Source organism: Gorilla gorilla, chromosome 5 (assembly GCF_029281585.2).
Source record: "Gorilla gorilla gorilla isolate KB3781 chromosome 5, NHGRI_mGorGor1-v2.1_pri, whole genome shotgun sequence".
Classification (NCBI taxonomy): domain Eukaryota; kingdom Metazoa; phylum Chordata; class Mammalia; order Primates; family Hominidae; genus Gorilla; species Gorilla gorilla.
The window spans coordinates 168,244,628-168,264,084 of NC_073229.2; positions in this window are offsets into that span (position 1 = coordinate 168,244,628).

Genomic DNA, 19,457 nt, shown 5'->3' on the forward strand with positions numbered 1-19,457 from the left:
CCGGCTTCCACCTCAAGCTCCTCCTTCCTCTCTAGCCACTTATTTTGATATCCTCCCTCCAAGGCCTCACCTCACCCTACTTGGCTCTTCCATTCAGTGGGTTTTGTGGATTCAACCAACCTGATTGAAAATATTGGGGGAAAATATCAGTCTGTACCGAAATGTAGACTTTTTTTTTTTTGGATTGGCTATTTTTTTCTTTTTCTTTTTATTTATTTATTTATTTTTTATTGATAATTCTTGGGTGTTTCTCACAGAGGGGGATTTGGCTGGGTCATAGGACAATAGTGGAGGGAAGGTCAGCAGATAAACAAGTGAACAAAGGTCTCTGGTTTTCCTAGGCAGAGGACCCCGCGGCCTTCCGCAGTGTTTGTGTCCCTGGGTACTTGAGATTAGGGAGTGGTGATGACTCTTAACGAGCATGCTGCCTTCAAGCATCTGTTTAACAAAGCACATCTTGCACCGCCCTTAATCCATTTAACCCTGAGTGGACACAGCACATGTTTCAGAGAGCACAGGGTTGGGGGCAAGGTCACAGATCAACAGTATCCCAAGGCAGAAGAAGTTTTCTTAGTACAGAACAAAATGAAAAGTCTCCCATGTCTACTTCTTTCTACACAGACACGGCAACCATCCGATTTCTCAATCTTTCCCCACCTTTCCCGCCTTTCTATTCCACAAAGCCGCCATTGTCATCCTGGCCCGTTCTCAATGAGCTGTTGGGCACACCTCCCAGACGGGGTGGTGGCCGGGCAGAGGGGCTCCTCACTTCCCAGTAGGGGCGGCCGGGCAGAGGCGCCCCTCACCTCCGGGACGGGGTGGCTGGCCTGGCGGGGGGCTGACCCCCCCACCTCCCTCCCGGACAGGGTGGCTGCCGGGCGGAGAGGCTCCTCACTTCCCAGACGGGGTGGCTGCCGGGCGGAGAGGCTCCTCACTTCTCAGACCGGGCGGCTGCCGGGCGGAGAGGCTCCTCACTTCTCAGACGGGGCGGTTGTCGGGCAGAGGGTCTCCTCACTTCTCAGACGGGGCGGCCGGGCAGAGACGCTCCTCACCTCCCAGACGGGGTCTCGGCCGGGCAGAGGTGCTCCTCACATCCCAGACGGGGCGGCGGGGCAGAGGCGCTCCCCACATCTCAGACGATGGGCGCCCAGGCAGAGACGCTCCTCACTTCCTAGATGTAATGGCGGCCGGGAAGAGGTGCTCCTCACTTCCTAGATGGGGTGGCGGCCGGGCGGAGACGCTCCTCACTTTCCAGACTGGGCAGCCAGGCAGAGGGGCTCCTCACATCCCAGACGATGGGCGGCCAGGCAGAGACGCTCCTCACTTCCCAGACGGGGTGGCGGCCGGGCAGAGGCTGCAATCTCGGCACTTTGGGAGGCCAAGGCAGGCGGCTGGGAGGTGGAGGTTGTAGCGAGCCGAGATCACGCCACTGCACTCCAGTCTGGGCACCATTGAGCACTGAGTGAACGAAACTCCGTCTGCAATCCTGGCACCTCGGGAGGCTGAGGCTGGCGGATCACTCGCGGTTAGGGGCTGGAGACCGGCCTGGCCAACACAGCGAAACCCCGTCTCCACCAAAACCAGTCAGGCGTGGCGGCGCGTGCCTGCAATCGCAGGCACTGGGCAGGCTGAGGCAGGAGAATCAGGCAGGGAGGTTGCAGTGAGCTGAGATGGCAGTAGTAGAGTCCAGCTTCGGCTCGGCATGAGAGGGAGACCGTGGAAAGAGAGGGAGAGGGAGACCGTGGAAAGAGAGGGAGAGGGAGGAAATGTAGACTTTTTAAGGTTATTATTCCCTAAACAATACAGTATAACAACTATTTACATAGCATTTACATTGTATTAGGTATGTTAAATAATCTAGAGACAAACTATACAGGAGGATGTGCGTATATGCAAATACAAGCCATTTTATATCAGGGACTTGAGCATCCTCTAGTTTTGGTATCCATGGGGGTCCTGGAACAAATCACTCACGAATACTGAGGGACAACTGTATTTCTCCATGTTACCTGTTGTGTCCATCCCCATTTCCTTGTACAAGCTATTCCATCTACGTGGAATGTCTGTTCCCTTGGTGAACGCATCTCCCTTTAAAGGCAGCTCAAATGCATCTCCTTAGAGTTTTCACTGGCTGCTCCAGACAGATGTAAACTCTCCTTCCTCTTTGCAAGTTATACATCTCTTCCTTATTATTGCTTTATGTCCTACTGTTTGGCTTAATAACTTCCTTACATGGGTAGAAGCTACTTGAAAAAAAGATCCTTTTTTTAAAAAAAAAGTCCAAAACAAAAATTTGATAAATGGATAAATAACTCTATTACAACCGAAGAGAAGGAAAACTTTACTGGGAAGGAGATAACTTGAAAATAATTTTATTCTGCTGTTTAAACTTCGTTATAACAAATGTTTCACTCCTAAAATGTAAAGAATTTTGTCAGGCATACTTGTGGGAGATGTATCAAACCTTAACATTTTGCCATTTTTCTATGGAGCCTGTTTTTTTGATTGCTGAAAGTGTGTATCCATGCACAATAGTTGTTTTTGTTATGCAAGTTTTAAAGCTCTATATAAATAACGCTCCGTCTATATTGTTATAAAAGTTGCTTTTTGCCCTTGTCAGTATTCATGTTACATGTTATGTAACTTTAGTTCATTGTTTACTGCTATATAGTATGTCACTTAATTAGTATACCATAACATGTCCACTCTCTCAATGATGGGCATTTATTTTCGTATTTTTGTTATTAGAAACAATGCCGAAATAAATATTCTTATACATGTGAAGGTGTTTCTCCAGGGCAGTGGTCCTCAACCTTTTTGGCACCAGGGACTGGTTTCGTGGAAGACAATTTTTCCACGGACAGGGGTTAGGGGTGGCAATGGTTTTGGGATGATTCAAGTGCATTACATTTATTGTGCACTTTATTTCTATTATTATTACATTGTAACATATAATGAAATAATTGTACAACTCACCATAATGTAGAATCATTGGGAGCCCTGAGCTTATTTTCTTGCAACTAGACAGTCCCATCTGGGGGTGATGGGGGATAGTGACACCAAAAGTATGTTGCTTATGTCCAGTCTACTCTGTAATCTCGTTTTGGTTGCTGTCACTGCAGAAAACCCTCATTCACATAGATAGGATGTTGGAAATGGAAGCAGACTTTTCTGTGCTTTGGTGCCAATCTGAGGATATTCCACCTTGACTCTAATCCAGAACATATGGAGATTTGAAGTTGTCTCAAACATACTTTTAAAGCCACCATTATTTGCAGTCTCAAGCAGTTGATCTTCTAGCACGGGCAAAGTTGATTCACCTGGTTTTTTCACAAATGCGTCATAGATCCATTCCTTCCCAGTTCAGAGGTCTTTTGTAATTGGGAAGTAATGCCCAAACTCTATTGAATGTAAGACAGGTGATCATGCACCGGCTGGGAGAAAGAAGGCCCTGGCTCAGTCTCTTTCAAAATCTCTACTAATGTTTGAAACGTCAAAAATCCCGGTGTTGACTTGTCACCCCCATAATTCCAGTTGGATTTGAATGCAGCCACTTTATCTGCCAACTTGAACACAGTTGTTCTCCTCTAAAGTGACAGATTGAATTCGCTGAGCAGGTTGAATATGTCACACAAGTAAGCAAGTTTTGCCACCTATCCTGTGTCACTGAAATGTGCTTCCAGTGGTGACTATTTTTCTAAAAGAAATCTCTGTAGCAGCTCTCCTAACTCAAAAACTCTGGCCAGTGATCTACCTTTAGAAAGCCATCTCACCTCTGTGTATAAGGAAGATGAGTGCGCTCTGTGTTCATCTCCTCACAGAGCTGTGCAAACAGACGTGAGTTAAGGGCATGTACTTCAATATAGCTGATAATTTTAATCACATCCTGCAAAACGTTGTGAAGTTCAGGTGACATTTTTCAGCTAGCCAGCATTTCCCCATGGACGACACAGTGCACAGACACATTCAGAAGCAACCTCTTTGACCCAAGTAGTGAAACCAGAAAGCTGTCCAGTCATGGCAGTTGCTCCATCCATGCTTATACCAACACAAAATGGCCAGTTCAGTTTTCTTGATGTGTAATCATTTAAAGACTTGAATAGTTCTGCAGCTGTGGTGTTGGCTGGCAACAAAAGTACACGTAACATAGCCTCTTGCACATCCTCCTGAAAATATATTCACAAAAACAAGCGTTGTTGCCTTGTTGTCAAGATTGGTAGACTTGTCAACCTGGATTGTGTACCATGGTGACTTATTAATCCTCTCTAACAATTATGCCTCAATATCCTCTGCTATTACATCAATTTGTCTAGTTGTGGTGCTAGCCAAAGAGGAATGTGTGCCTCCTTTTGAACTGCAGCCTCTCCTAAAAGTTCACAACAGATGTCCTTAGCAGCAGGGAGGATCAACTCTTCACCAACAGTAAAGGGCTTCTTAGCTTTAGCAATGTGGTTAGCCATTGACTGATGCTCTCAGTACAGACACACTTGTTGTGGTAGTGGCCTTCAATAATTGCTTCTGTTTGTGTTCATGTTTTTTTCTTTTGAAAAACTCCAAAACCTCGTCTTTTAATGCAAGTTGCTTGGTCTCCATGTGGTAAAGTGGTTTTGAAGCTTTCATAGTTTCGGTGGATAGAGAGTTACCAAGTATTCTACAAAATGAGCTTGGAGAATGTGAATTACTTGTTGCAAAGAGTAATTTAAGTAGGACCCTCGGTGTTTTCTTTTAAATGCAGCTTTCTTTTCACTGTCAGTCTTAGAGTCTTCTATTTCATCATTGGGTCTTTCTCCTTTTTCAAAGAAGCTCTCTAGGGATGTTTGTTTTTTACTTATTTTGGCTGGGGCTAGCTTGTGTGCTTACCAAAACTGTGACTGAGACAAGTGCTGGAAAGAAGCATGGATGGAAGTGGTAAACAATGGGTGGGCCATCCACAGACTAAAGTAAGTGTTGAATTGTGACTTAAAGCCTGCCACCAGATGCAGCTGTATAACTGAAGTACATCAATTCATTTGCCACTATAAAGCCTGCCACCAGATGCAGCTTAATTGCCACTTACCACTCACTGACAGGGTTTTGATATGAGTCTGCAAGCAATTGATTTATTATGGTCTCTGTGCAGTCAAACCTCTGCTAACGTTAATCTATATTTGCAGCTGCTTCCCAGTGCAAGCTGCAATAAACACCTCAGCTCCACCTCAGATCATCAGGCATTAGATTCTTATAAGGAGTGCACCACCTAGATCCCTCACATTCATAGTTCACAATAGGGTTCAAGCTCCTATGAGAATCTAATGCCACTGCTGATCTGACGGGAGGCGAAGCTCGGGCAGTAGTGCCAGTGATGGGGAGTGTCTGTAAATACAGATGAAGCTTTGCTTGCTTGCTCACTGCTCACCTCCTGCTGTTTGGCCCAGTTCCAGGGGTTGTGGGCCCCTGCTCTAGGGCATATACATAGGAATAAAATTGTTGAGACTTAGGGATGAGTGTCTTCCAGCTTTGCTAAATGTTGCCAAATTGCTTTCCAAAGTGATTGTACCAATTGGTTCTTCCACCAGCAGAATGAGAATTCCTTTGGCTCCACATACTTTTCAATACTTGGCGCTGTCAGATATTTTTTAATTTTTCAAACCTGTTGGATGGAATGGAATTTCAATTTGGCTTTAATTTGCATATCGCTGATTAACTAGGGAGGCTGGAGATCTTTTTGTTTATTGATCTATTATATTTCTGCTGTGAATTGCATATTCATATACTTTGCCCATTTCATACTGGATGTTTGTATTTTTCTTACTAATCTTCAGGAGCTCTTTTTTGAGACAGAGTCTAGCTCTGTCATCCAGGCTGGCGTGCCGTGGCATGATCTCAGCTCACTGCAACTTCTATCTCTCAAGCAATTCTCCTGCCTTGGCCTCCCAAGTAACCGGGATTACATGCACCCACCACCACTCTTGGCTAATTTTTGTATTTTTAGTAGAGACCGGATTTTGCCATGTGGACCAGGCTGGTCTCAAACTCCTGGCCTCAAGTGATCCACCCACCTCGGCCTCCCAAAGTGTTGGGATTACAGGCGTGAGCCACTGTGCCTGGCCTAGGAGCTCTTTACATATTCAGGATACTAGGCTTGCGGTTATAAGCAATGAAAGTATCTTTTCCCAGTCTATAGCTTTTCTTTACCCTTTCTTTAGGATATCTTTTGTTGTAGAGAAGTTAAGTTTAAAATAGTCAGATTTATCAGCCCTTCTTTATGGTTTGTGCTTTTTGTATTTGGTTTAGAAAATGAAATCAATCAAAGCCCTTTCCTGCCAAAGGGCCACAAAAAGAGTTTCCTTTATTGTCTTCTAAAAGTTTTAGAATTTTTGTTTTTCATATTTACAACTTTAATCCACCTGGAAGTTTTCGTTTCATTTTGTTTTGATTTATGGATCTAATTTTTAGTATTTTCCTATTTGGCTTTCTAGTTACCAGTGATAACCAATCATTTATTAAATAGTGCCTCTTTTTTCTACTCATTTAGTGCTTCTATTACTTATTTATAGAGCTGGGCATTCTATTCCTTTAGTCTATCTGTCTATACCTTCAACAGTAGCACAGGGTCTTAATTACTGAACCCTTATAATAGGTCTTGATATCTGATTGGATGAAAGCCTGTACAATTTTTTTCTTTCATAAATTTATTGACTATTCTTGATCTTTTGCTTTTCCACATGAATTTAGAATTGGCAGAATCCTTATGGCAATTGTGATAGAGTAGAACAAAGCCGTGAAAATTAATTTAATACTATTTCTATATCATTAGGAATGATTCTAAGATATGAGAGAATTCCTCAAATTCAAAAGCCTTTAGAGGTAAATGGAAAATGCCCTTATGTGTATTAATTAAGAGTCAAGATATATTAGTTTGCTAATGCTGCCGTAACAGAAGTACCACTGGTCGTTTAAACAACAGAAATTTATTTTCTCACAGTTCTAGAGCTAGACATCCAAGAGCAAGGTGTTGGCGTGGCTGGTTTCATTCTGAGGTATCTCTCCTTGGCTCTCTGTGTCTTCACAAAGCTTTCCTTCCGTGCCTGTTTGAGTTCTAATCTCTTATAAAGACACCAGTCATATTGGATTAGGACTCACTCATATAACCTCATTTTAACTTAATTACCTCTTAAAGGTACTGTCTCCAAATACAGTCCCATTCCAAGGTGCTGGGGGTTAGGATTTTTTTTTTTTTTTTTTTTTTTTTTTGAGACGGAGTCTTGCTCTGTCACCCAGACAGGAGTGCAGTGGCGTGATCTCAGCTCACTGCAACCTCCACCTCCTAGGTTCAAGCAATTCTCCTGCCTCAGCCTCCCAAGTAGCTGGATTACAGACATGCACCACCATGCCCGGTTAATTTTTGTATTTTTAGTAGACTTGGGGTTTCACTATGTTGGCCAGGCTGTAGGATTTTAACCTGTGAATTTTAGAGGGACACAATTCAGCCATAATAGTTATATACAGTGACATGAAATACATAAAATAACTTGCTTTTTACATATTTGTGAATTTAATTAGATTTATGAAAATAATTGAAATACTTGAAAAGGTTTTATTTATTAAATCAGATAATTGCAATACTTACAAGGAACATAAAATATATTAATAACTATGGTTTAGGCCTGGCGTGACAGCTCACGCCTGTAATCCCAGCACTTTGGGAGGCCAAGGCAGGAGGATCTCTTGAGTCCAGGAGTTGGAGACAAGCCTGGGCAACATGGTGAAACCCCGTCTCTACTACAAATACAAAAATTAGCCGGGGCTGGTGGCACGTGCCTGTAGTCCAAGCTACTCGGGAGGCTGAGATGGGAGGATTGCTTGAGCCTGGGAGGTTGAGGCTGCGGTGAGCTGAGATCTTACCACTGCCCTCCAGCCTGGGTGACAGTGAGACCCTGTCTCAAAAAAAAGGGGAAAAAAATTAGCTATGATTTAAAGTGTTTAAAATAGTTAAACTTTGGAGTAGAACTAAATTTTATTCAAAGTCCCCTTTAAAACGATCGCTAAAATTTGCTAAACTTAGAAATAGATTAGGATTTTTAGCTGAAGTTAAAAGCTTAAGGGAACAGGTAGTTTTTCAATTTATAAGTTTAGCAGATTGAGCATCAGCTTTTAAAACCTAAATAAATGCCTGAATAGTACTTTCTACATTCCCCCAGATGATCCTTAAAGGCACTACAAAGCCTCACATTTAATGAAGTCAGCTTTCAAATAGCATGAAAACCGTGCTGCAATTTTTAATTGTAATTATATTTAATTTTTAACTTGGAGAGAGTTGTCATCTTAACTATCTTGAATTTTCTCATTGATGCACATAGTATATTTTTTCATTTATTTACTTCTTTCTTTGTCTTCCTCTCTTCCTTTCCTTCCCTTTCCTTTCCTTTCCTCTCCTCTCCTCTCCTCTCCTCTCCTCTCCTCTCCTCTCCTCTCCTCTCCTCTCCTCTCCTTTCCTTTCCTCTGACAGAGTCTTGCTCTGTTGCTCAGGCTGGAGTGTAGTGGTGTGATCTCGGCTCGCTGCAACCTCCACCTCCCAGATTCAAGCAATTTCTCATGCCTCAGCCTCCCGAGTGGCTGGGATTACAGGCATGTGCCCCCATGCCTGGCTAATTTTTTTGTGTTTTTAGTAGAGACAGGGGTCACCATATTGGCCAGGCCGGTCTTGAACTCCTGGCCTCAAGGCCACCTCGGCCTCCCAAAGTGCAGGGATTACAGGCGTCAGCCACCGCAACCTGCCTAAGTCTACTTTTCTTAATGTAAAATAAAGCTGGTATAATTTTCTCCATTCATATCTTTACCATATTCTGTTAAGTTTATTCCTGGGTATCTGCCATGTATACTTAGATTACACATGAATTTTAAATTATGACCTAATAAGGAATATTACAATTTCTTACACTTGTTGACAATAAAGAATTTTGGTCTGGAACCAGCGATCTTATTGGCAAGACATGCCAGGAGAGCTGTGAGCATTTCCTAACCGAAGATATTACCTCAAGTCAATCTCACCTGTTAGGTTACTTTATGTAACTTTCAAATGTTGTCTTTACTAGGTGACTTTGGGGAAGGAAAAAAAGTAAACAGAAATCTTAAAAATAAAATTTTACAAATGCTGTCTTACAGTTCAGCATTTGAGTAAGGAAAAATATGCAATAAAAGATTCCATTGGAAAAGTGTATAGAATTTAAAATGTATAAAGAAAAATTACATATGTTTTAAGACAGAAAATTATATTTTGTCGGATCTGTTTTTCAAGCAAAGTCTTCCTTGTCTTTCTTGGCCTTGTGCTGCAGGCTTTAAATTTTTTAAGAAGCCATTTAACATTTTGACTAGTAAAGGCATAATCCACACATACAGAACTATAACAAGGAACGCAGTATCTAACTTCTACCATTTGTCACCCCCAACTTTAATGAGTAACCACACTGTATTAGTTTCTTGTGTATCCTTTGGGAGATTACATTCATGGACGTATAAGCAAACACAAATATACATAGTATTTTACCCCCTTTTAAAATTCATATGGCAGCAAAATACTCACCATAATTCTCTACCTTGGTTTTTTGTGTTGGTTGTTTAATTCTGTTCTATGTTCTTTGATACATCATAGAGATCATCGCATATTAATACATAAAGAGTTTCCTCATTCTTTTTTCCTTGTATTATTGCCACATAATATTCCATTGTATAAGTGTATCATACTCCCAGTAACCACCCTTTTATTGATTACCCTTTATGTTGTTTCCACTGCTGCAATGAATAACCTTGCTGCAATGACTAATACTGTACATATGTTATATTGCACATGTACAAGTATATTCATAAGGTGAATTCCTAGTAGTGGAATTAGAGCATTATTTAAGACAATGAAACTACTGTTGTGCACACACTTAACGCAATCATGAATTTCTAACCATAGTGCTTTTCAGTGATTTTCAAATGTCTTGGATCACCAGAAATTATATTCAAATTTTATTATGATCTAAGAAAGACATGAACTTTAAGTAGAAATTAACTAAAGTCGCATTTCCCTTGGTGAAAAATTATTTTAGATATCATTTCTGTCTGTAAGCAAGTATTAAGAGGACTTTCAATATGTCCAGATGTTGAAATAATGTTTCACACTAGGGGTCGCCAGAACAGTATTTAAGGCCAACAAATGGAACAACTGTTGAGAACATTTTCATAATGAGGCACCCTTGAGCTTCTCAATCACAGTAAGCAGGAATGGTGCCTTGTGAATGAGATGCTAAAAATAATACTTTGGTGTGCTGTATTTTTAAAGGCAACTAAGACTTTGATAATTTAGGAGAAAAGGAAGCAACCATTCCCTTATACTTTGGGGGCATTACACAATAAGTGGTGATGTGTAATTTAGGTGATATGGAATTTAGAGAATTTTTTAAGTAAATTTGCTAGTTATAATCTTATTTTTCTGTGATTGAAAATGTCTTTATCTTCTACTTTTCTTTTTCCAGCCATTGTGGGTTTCATATACCTGGGCAGATCTAGAACTCTCCATTTTTTAAGGGTTTTGCCCCTAATTGGGGATATACTACAAGGGTTAAATTTTATGTACTTTTCATATAACTTCTCTTGGGACAGATACGATTGCCATGGGCCTCCATTCTACAACTCATAAGATTTAATAGGCTGGTTCCTTTCTGTTCCTTAGTGATAACATTAAATCACAGGCCAGTGCAATTTTTAAACAATTTCTCATTGGAGAAATTTTACAAAGAAACATTGAAGCACTGTATGCATGTTCCATTTGTTACAGTAATATGAAATTTACTCTTATAATAGTATTTTTATGAGAACAAGTGTCTTAGTTCAGGCTGCTATAACAAATGCCATAAATTGGGTAACTTAACAGAAATTTATTCATCAGAGTTCTAGAGGCTGGGAAGTCCAAGATTAAGGTTCCAGAAGATTTGGTGTCTGGTGAGGGTCTGCTTCCTGGTTAATAGACAGACGTCCCTTCTCTGTGTCCTCATGTGCCTGAAGGGGCATGGGAGCTCTCTTGGGCCTCTTTTATGAAGGCACTAATCCCATTCACGACAGCTCTCCTTTCATGAGCTAACCTCCCAAAGGCCGCACCTTCTAAAACCACCACCTTGGAGTTGAAATGTCAACAAATGAATTTTGGGGAGACACAAGCATTTAAACCACAGGAAATAGTTAAGAGTCACAATTTGTCATTTTCACAGTTTACCTAAGAGAGGGAAGTCATCTTTAAATATATGGTGAGAAGAGGTTTGAGGTCTAAAAAAAAGATTTAACTGAAGATTTTTTCTAACTTCAGTAAAAGGAATAAACAGGGTGCTATGGTAAAGAATAATGGGGAAGAAGGAGGGGGGCACTGAGGAGAAGGTGATTGAGGGGAGGCCACTCTAGAGAGGTAACACTTGCATGCGTCCTGAGGAATGACAACAAGCCAGCTATGCCAAGAACTCTGGAAGAGCATTCCAGGCATAGAACAAAGGCCCTGAAGTGGGGAGAAGGTTGAAGGACTCTAGGAACCACTAGATGGTTGGAGCCTAGTGACAGAGAAATAGTTACATTAGATGAAGCTGGACATGGAAGCAGTGGCCAAGTAATTTACAGTCTTGTTTGAATTTTTAGTCTATTGGGAAGCAAAAAAAAGTTTGAAGCCAGGGGAGCACTATGAAACCCTCATGTGCAGAACGGGGGCTTTGGGAGGGAAGAAGAGAGTGAGCTAAATACAGCCACAATCACAATCTGTGTAAAGATGCATGTACAAGACTGCCCTGTCACTTCAACCATCTCTTGCCTCGCCATTGCTCCAAACACACTGGCCAGGCATGTTTCTATCTCAGAGGAATTTTTCCTTTTTATTTCCTCTGCCTGAAATGCACTGTCTCCAGATGTCCATGTGGCAAAGGACCTTGGTTCTTTTAGGCCTTTGCTCACAATGTCACTTTTTAAATGAGTCCTTTTCTGGCCAAATTATCTAAAATTGTAAACCTGTCCCTCCATTACCAATGTTTCCTACCCCTATTTCCTTTATTTTTCCCCTTACCACTTATTGCTAGCATACATGTTTAACTACATGTAAACACATAAATAATGTTTTATTTATCATGCTTATTGTCTGTCTCCTTACATAGAATATAAGCTCCGTGAAGACAAGGACTTTTGTGTTTGGTTCATGGCTCTGTCCCCAGCATGAAGTTCAGTGATTAAGTACTAAATTAATGTTGATGGAATAAATGAAGGAAGAAATGTTCATGATGGCCTTTTGAGTGATAGCAAAGGACTGGAAACAAATTGAGTGCTAACAAGGAATAATTACATCAATTATGGTATAATCATAATATGTAGCTTTTAAGAGGCCCATACCTAGTAGATATAAATAGGCATAAAAAGACATCCATTTTATATTAAATGGGAAAAGGAAGTTATAGAAGTTATATGATCCTGTCTTTCAAACACACACCACACACGCGTGCACACACACACACATTTGTATCAGCATAGGAAAAGTATTGAAGGAAATATTAACCATTTGCCTTGGGGGAATGAGATGGGTGATTAAGGGGGATTTGGTTTGAATCATGCATTACCTTTGACATAAAAAGAGAAAAATAGAACAAACAAACATTATTTAAAACCAAAATGTGATTCTACTCCAAACCTACCAGCATGGATTAAAATGTAAAATATTGACAGTATTAGAATATTGCTCTCATAATGGGGTAGGCAGGAGATAACCAAAATCTCAAAGGATCCCCAGGAATTAAAACTAGTCACCTCAACATCTCGACCATCCTTTATCTTAAGCCTAAGAGATGTGGATCTGGGGGGAAATTTTATTCTATAGAATTAACATCAGAGAAAAAGACCCATGACAAGGCTTTACAAAATTATGAATATACTAATTTTTTATTGTTTTTGAGTTGCTTCAGTGACTTATCTAAGAGGATTACATGGAACAGTCTTTCCTAGCTGAGTCAGTTCAGCTAAGGTCCTTGAACAGCAATAATTACAAATTAGAATCTGGAGTCTAAAAATAAGAGGTGAAATGGATGGGACTGACCTTCTGTGCAAATATTCAACACTTCAGGTTTCTAACTAAAGATGTCATTCATTACAGTCTACCCAGGGGAAAAGTTGCAGGTGAACCCATAAGAAAGGAGCTGAGCTTACACTTTTCTTTTTATCCGAATTTGAGCAAGTGTAAGAATTGTCTGGTCCCTAGGGAAAGTTTAATGCCACTTCTCAAACGACATGGGGTAGTTGTTACATTTTCACTTTTTAGAACAGGTATGTGTATAGAAGTGATGACAGGTGCATCCTTATTAATCTATGGTTTCTTTCATTTTTCACAAATTGCACTTACTTTCATAAAACAGAACCACATTTTAAAATCTCCATGTAAATTTTTGCAATGTTATTTATTTCTATCATATTTTCTTCACATTCACCTATGAGTGTTTCCTAACTTAGAAGCCCCTAAGGATCTGTGTTTAATATATTGTCTTCAGTGACCCAAAAAGACCATGACGCAGAAGCAAGCCTAACTTTTTTTTTTTTTTTTTTTTTTTTTTTTTTTGCTGTTCATTTGTTTGTGGTAGCTTAAGACCAAAAAAGAATTTGGGGGTGGAGCAGATTGACACTCACAGCCATAGCTAACTACTTTTTTTTTTTTTTTTTTTTGAGACGGAGTCTTGCTCTCTGTCCCCCAGGCTGGAGTACAATGGCATAATCTCGGCTCACTGCAACCTCTGCCTCCTGGGTTCAAGCAATTCTCCTGCCTCAGCCTCCCAAGTAGCTGGGACTACAGGTACATGCCACCACGCCTGGCTAATTTTTGTATTTTTAGTAGAGACAGGGTTTCACCATATTGGCCAGGCTGGTCTCGAACTCCTGACCTCTTGATCTGCCCTCCTTTGCCTCCCAAAGTGCTGGGATTGCAGGCATCAGCCACTGCGCCTGGCCAGCTAACTACTATTAAAGAAAAAATTATTCAGTGATACTTGTTGAAGCATAGTAAGGAAGAATTTATTCAGAACCATCAAGGTAGGTACAGGGATGACTGCAACAGTGTGTTGCAGTAGGGGAGAGAGATTGGGCTTAACTTCCAATACAGCCTGGACAAGTGGGAATTTATAACCAAGGAGCAGGCTGGGGGTCAGTGAATGGAAAATTACTAGGAGGAAATATCAGGGGTAAAGGGGATTCTGGCTAAATCAACCCAACAGGATTCTTGCTGAAGACAGGCCAGGATGATCAGACATCACCTGGGGGAGGATGGAGACGAGGAACCTGATCAGATATCAAGGATGATCAGATTATTGAGGATGGGGGTTCTGGTGAAATTGACTTAGCAGAGTTCTTTTGCTAAAGCTGGATTTTACAAGGAAGTGCACAGATGGGCCCAGGAGAAAGTTCAGAAACCTGATTAAAGAATCTTTGTCAACCAGGCATGGTGGCTCAAGCCTGTAATCCCGGCACTTGGGTCAGGAGTTCGAGACCAGCCTGGCCAACATGGAGAAACCCCATCTCTACTAAAAATACAAAATTAGCCTGGCATGGTGGCACGTGCCTGTAATCCCAGCCACTCGGGAGGCTGAAGCAGGAGAATCGCTTGAACCTGGGAGGTAGAGGTTGCAGTGAGCTGAGATCATGACACTGCACTCCAGCCTGGGCAACAAGAGCGAAACTCCGTCTCAGAAAAAAAAAAAAAAATCTTTATCAGTGTCCATGGTGCTATTTCCCCACCCATTCTTTTGACATTTTCTTCAGCTTATGTAAGCCACTATGCAAAGCAGTTTCAAGTCTCCCTCCTTCTAAGTGGATGTTTGCTTCTAAATCCCTCTCATAAAGACATTCCAGCAGGCTGCTGAGGACCGCCTAAATAGTGAGCTTCAGTGAGTTAGTTGCTTTAGTTGTCTGAGGAAAATATTTATTCTGTCAGAAACATAAAAATACTTTCAGTCAAAGCCCCGTCTTCAGGGTCCTCAAGATAGAGAAATTCTGCTTTGGCATCATACCCTTCATCTCTATTTTTGGATCTCTTGATTTGCTAGACGGTCTTTCTATTTGCTTAATCACTTTACTTAAAAAAGTAAGAAAACACATGGAATTTTGTCCTAGTTTTAGTGCAGTTCTGCCCTAAGACCAAGGCAAGAGTGGGGCTTTCCCCGCGCCCCTCACTTTAGAGGGACCTGTTTGGACTCCTCTGTGAGCTTCACCCTCCCATGAGCTGCAGAGTCCACGGGTCAAGGGGACATTCCCACCTAGGTCCACACCCCCATGCTCCCCACTCCCTCAATCCCTGGCTTGGACTCACACAGATTAAATTTTGAAACACAAATTCCAAGTATGAATAGTCCCAAGCCCACATCCAGGGCTTTGCGCAGGTTTCTTTCCTGCATCGGCCCTCCCAAAGGCTCACTTTGCTGCTCAGGTGCATAGCACTGGGCCTGCAGTGTGCCTAGGGAATGGCTCTTGGCTGGGGTGTTCGACTCGTGAACTCGGAGAGGCAGGTTGAGAAATTCCATCTGAAGAGTTTGGGCTTAGAGCTCCCTCGTAACCTAGAGATGATTTTTTAAAGGACTCAGGTGTCCATCTTTGGTTCAGAAAAGATGATCTTGTACCTAAATGTCTCCCATGTTGCCATTCCAGTCTCAAATGTCATACTGGTAAGTAACCTTATGGTCATAAATTGTATATTTATTAACAATGACTTGCTCCAGGTGGTAACCTCAGTTCTTTTGAAATAGAACATCTGATCTTGTGATATTAAAGCTTCTTTAACTTGTGATGTTAAAGCTGCTTCCTTTACTAAGCGAGTGACTTTTCAAATCGAAGATTTATAATTAAATGCAAAGCTGGTAAATTATATCATGCCACCAGTATGAATACTTTCATGTTAGGCTTAGGAATAATCTTTTTATTATTTTCTTTGAAGTGTTCATAATATTTAAAAGAATTTGCCGTGTTAGACTACCTTACAGATGTCTTGTGATTCCATTTATTTAAAACATGTAATTTACATAATTTCAAATTTTAAAAAGAATATGAGCAAAAGTGTAAGTGGCATAATATTTAAGAGAAATGGATTTATCAAATTTATTACTTAAATTGAGATTTACGAGAGCCTTTGAAGTGCTGTGGAAGGTTTTAAAAACAAGATCAGGGGTTTGCTTTTTCAGGCATTTGAAATGCTGAAAATAAATCAAATATATTAAGCCCATTAATGCAGTTTAAAATATTTAGGGGGGTTTGCTGTATACAAAGTCAATATTAGAAAGTAATGCTTCTTCTATATTCCAACAACAAGAAAATAAAATGGTCCACACATAAATGAATGCTTGATGTACAACAAAGGTGCACTGCAGGGCAGCGGGAGAAAAAAGTCTTTCCAATAAGTGGCGCTAGGACAATTGCATACCATGCTGGAAAGAGAAGAAATTGAACTCCTAATTCACACAAAAGTCAATTCCAGGTGAATATGAGATCTAATATGTTACAAATTGTTAAGTTATCCAATGATTAATACAGAAGAATATCTTCGTGACCTGGGAGGGTGGCGAAAGTTTTCTTAAATGAGACACAAAAACACTAACCATAAAAGTATAGATTAGTACAATAAATTACATGAAAACAAAACACTTCTGTTCCACAAAAATACCATTAAAAGAATAAAAATACAAGCCATAGACTGGCAGGAGATATTTGCAACTTAGGTAACCAACTATCAACAACAAAACTTGTTTCCAATCATATAAAGACCTCTTTTGGTAATTTGGTAAGAAAAAAGGCAGAAACCCTAACTAAAACTAGGCAAATGACTTGATTATGCATTTCACAATAGAGAAAATCCAAATGGTTACTAAACATGGAAAAGTGTTCTTCACATAATTAATAAACAGAGAAATGCTAATTAAAATAAGATGTCACTGAATACCTACTGTATTAGCAAACTTTTTAAAGTTTCATAATATCAAGTGTTGATGAAGAGTTCTAATTTTTGGTGGGAATGTACTGTAACTTGTACAGCCAGTTTCTTTTTGTTGTTTTGTTTTGTTTTTTGAGACAGGGTCTCACTCTGTCACCCAGGCTGGAGTGCAGTGGCACAATCTCAGCTCACTTTAATCTCTGCCTCTCAGGTTCAAGCGATTCTCCCATCTCAGCCTCCCGAGTAGCTGGGACTACAGGAGCATGCCACCATGCCTGGCTAATTTTTGTATTTTTAATAGGGATGGGGTTTCACCATGTTGGCCAGGCTGGTCTTGAATTCCTGGACTCAAGCAATCTGCCAGCCTCGGCCTCCCAAAGTGCTGGGATTACAGACACAGCCACCGCACCTGACCTGTACAGTCACTTTGGAAAACAATTTGGGATTATTTTACTGTGTTGCTTGGAGGAAGCATCACCCCTCTGGGAATCAGGATCTTTACAAATAATTCCCCAAATAGGTCACTGGGAGTGATGGTGGAACCATTCCAACTTTCACTTCATTCCCAGCTCCATGTATTCTATATACTGGGAATATAGCCCATATACAGTGGCAGATGCTTGAAGGTCTGTTCTGTAACCTGAGGATAGTGCCCTATCTTTTGCAGGGTGTCATCTCCCAGCCAGCACTTTAGCTGTAACTTCAAGAGGCAATTTCACTACTCTTTCATGATGGCAGTTTCTAGATGGTGCACGATCCACAACCACATGCCCAATGCCATACCTCAGTTGCTATGAAGACAGTCTCGTGGTTCAAAGACAATGTTAGGCGCCATCCCAGGTCAGTAGGTCATACACTTTATGAGCTTGCACACAATGGAGATAGCTGAGGCACTACAGGCAGGAAAAGTAAAAACATATCTGGAATATGTGTCAATCCCATTCAAGATAAATTTTTTTTTCCGGAGTTGAATGGAACTGATATAAACAATAGGCCGCCGAGTGACTAGTTGGTCATCTGAAGGAAGAATACCAATAAGAAAAGTAAGTTCTAGGGATCTGATATACAGCATGGTGACTATAATTGATACTGTATTTTATACTTGAAATTTGCTTTCAAGATTGCTAAGATCTACTTAAGCGTTTTTCTACCATGAAAAGGTAGAGATGATAGGTGTATTAATTAGCTTGGTTGTGATCATCATTACACAGTGTGTATGTCCATCAGATCTCCACATGCACACCTTAGATACATAAAATTTTTATGTGTCAGGTATACCTCTATAAGGGTGAAGGGAAAAAGAAGGAATGGTACCATATCAAGTACTCGGGAGTGATCTTTGTTGCTAAAAGTTTAGACATCTAGCAGCAACAGTAGGTAGATCAGCCATGGTGAGACAGAGTTTATATTGTTGGACCCAAGCTTCAGGGTTGCTTGGAACACAGCAGGAACCTGCTTCAGAGTCTTTTTCGTTCTTGGCCCAAGTCAAAATTAACAGTTTTCCAGATTATTCCAACAGTTTGTTGAAGAGTATTCCCAAGTGTTTTATATATTTTGCCTCCAAAATGGCCTGTAAAGGAAGGTGTGATGTATAGAAACTTGTCCTTTACCTTGGAAGGGATGTCTCAGCATATTCCAGCAGGTTGATGCCTAAAAACTTTATTGAAGTGTATGGCTGCTGAATCTTTGTAGTGTTTTTCTCCCTCCGTTTAGATTACATGTCTTAATAAGACGTCCAGAATAATTGCCATGTCTTGCTCCTAAGGTCCAAATAACATGATGTCACCCACTTAGTGACCCCAAGTGAAGTTCTGTGGAATGTTCAGATGGCCCAGAACCCTTTGCACTATCACGGCAGAGATCTAGAGAATTGACATAGTGCTTGGACAAGACCATGAGTGTATAACTGTTAGCCATCCCGTGTGTGTTTCTTGTCCTTCTGAATGATAGAGAGCAAAATGGAAGCAGATCAATAGCCACTAACCACACAAGCAGTAGTGTTAATCTGCTATAGTAAAGATGTCACATTGAATACAGAAGATGTTGTTGAAGTTACTACTTGGAGAAGTTTGTAGTAGTTCAAGGTCATACGCTCTGATTCACCTGATTTTCTAGGGGGCCGAATGGTGAATTATATGGGTTTATAATGAAATCCAGCACCCCTATATCCTTTAAATTTCTGAGGGTGATGCTAAACTCTGCCATGTCACTCCTGGGATGCAATGTTGCCTTTGATTTATAGTCTTGGCAATGGGGTGAGAATGTAGTTTTAGGGGCTTCTACTTGCCATTCCTACTACAATAGCTCTTACTCTGTAAGTCAATGAAATAATATGAAGGTTCTGTAAAATCCTAATATGTCTGTTCCAATTATACATTCAGAAACTGGGAAAATGATCTCTGTGTGAATCTGTAGACCAGAGGACACATGTGTCCAGCTAGGACTCCATTAATTACTTGACCCTCATATACTTCTGCTCTACCAAGAAGTCCATGAAGATGCTTTTGTT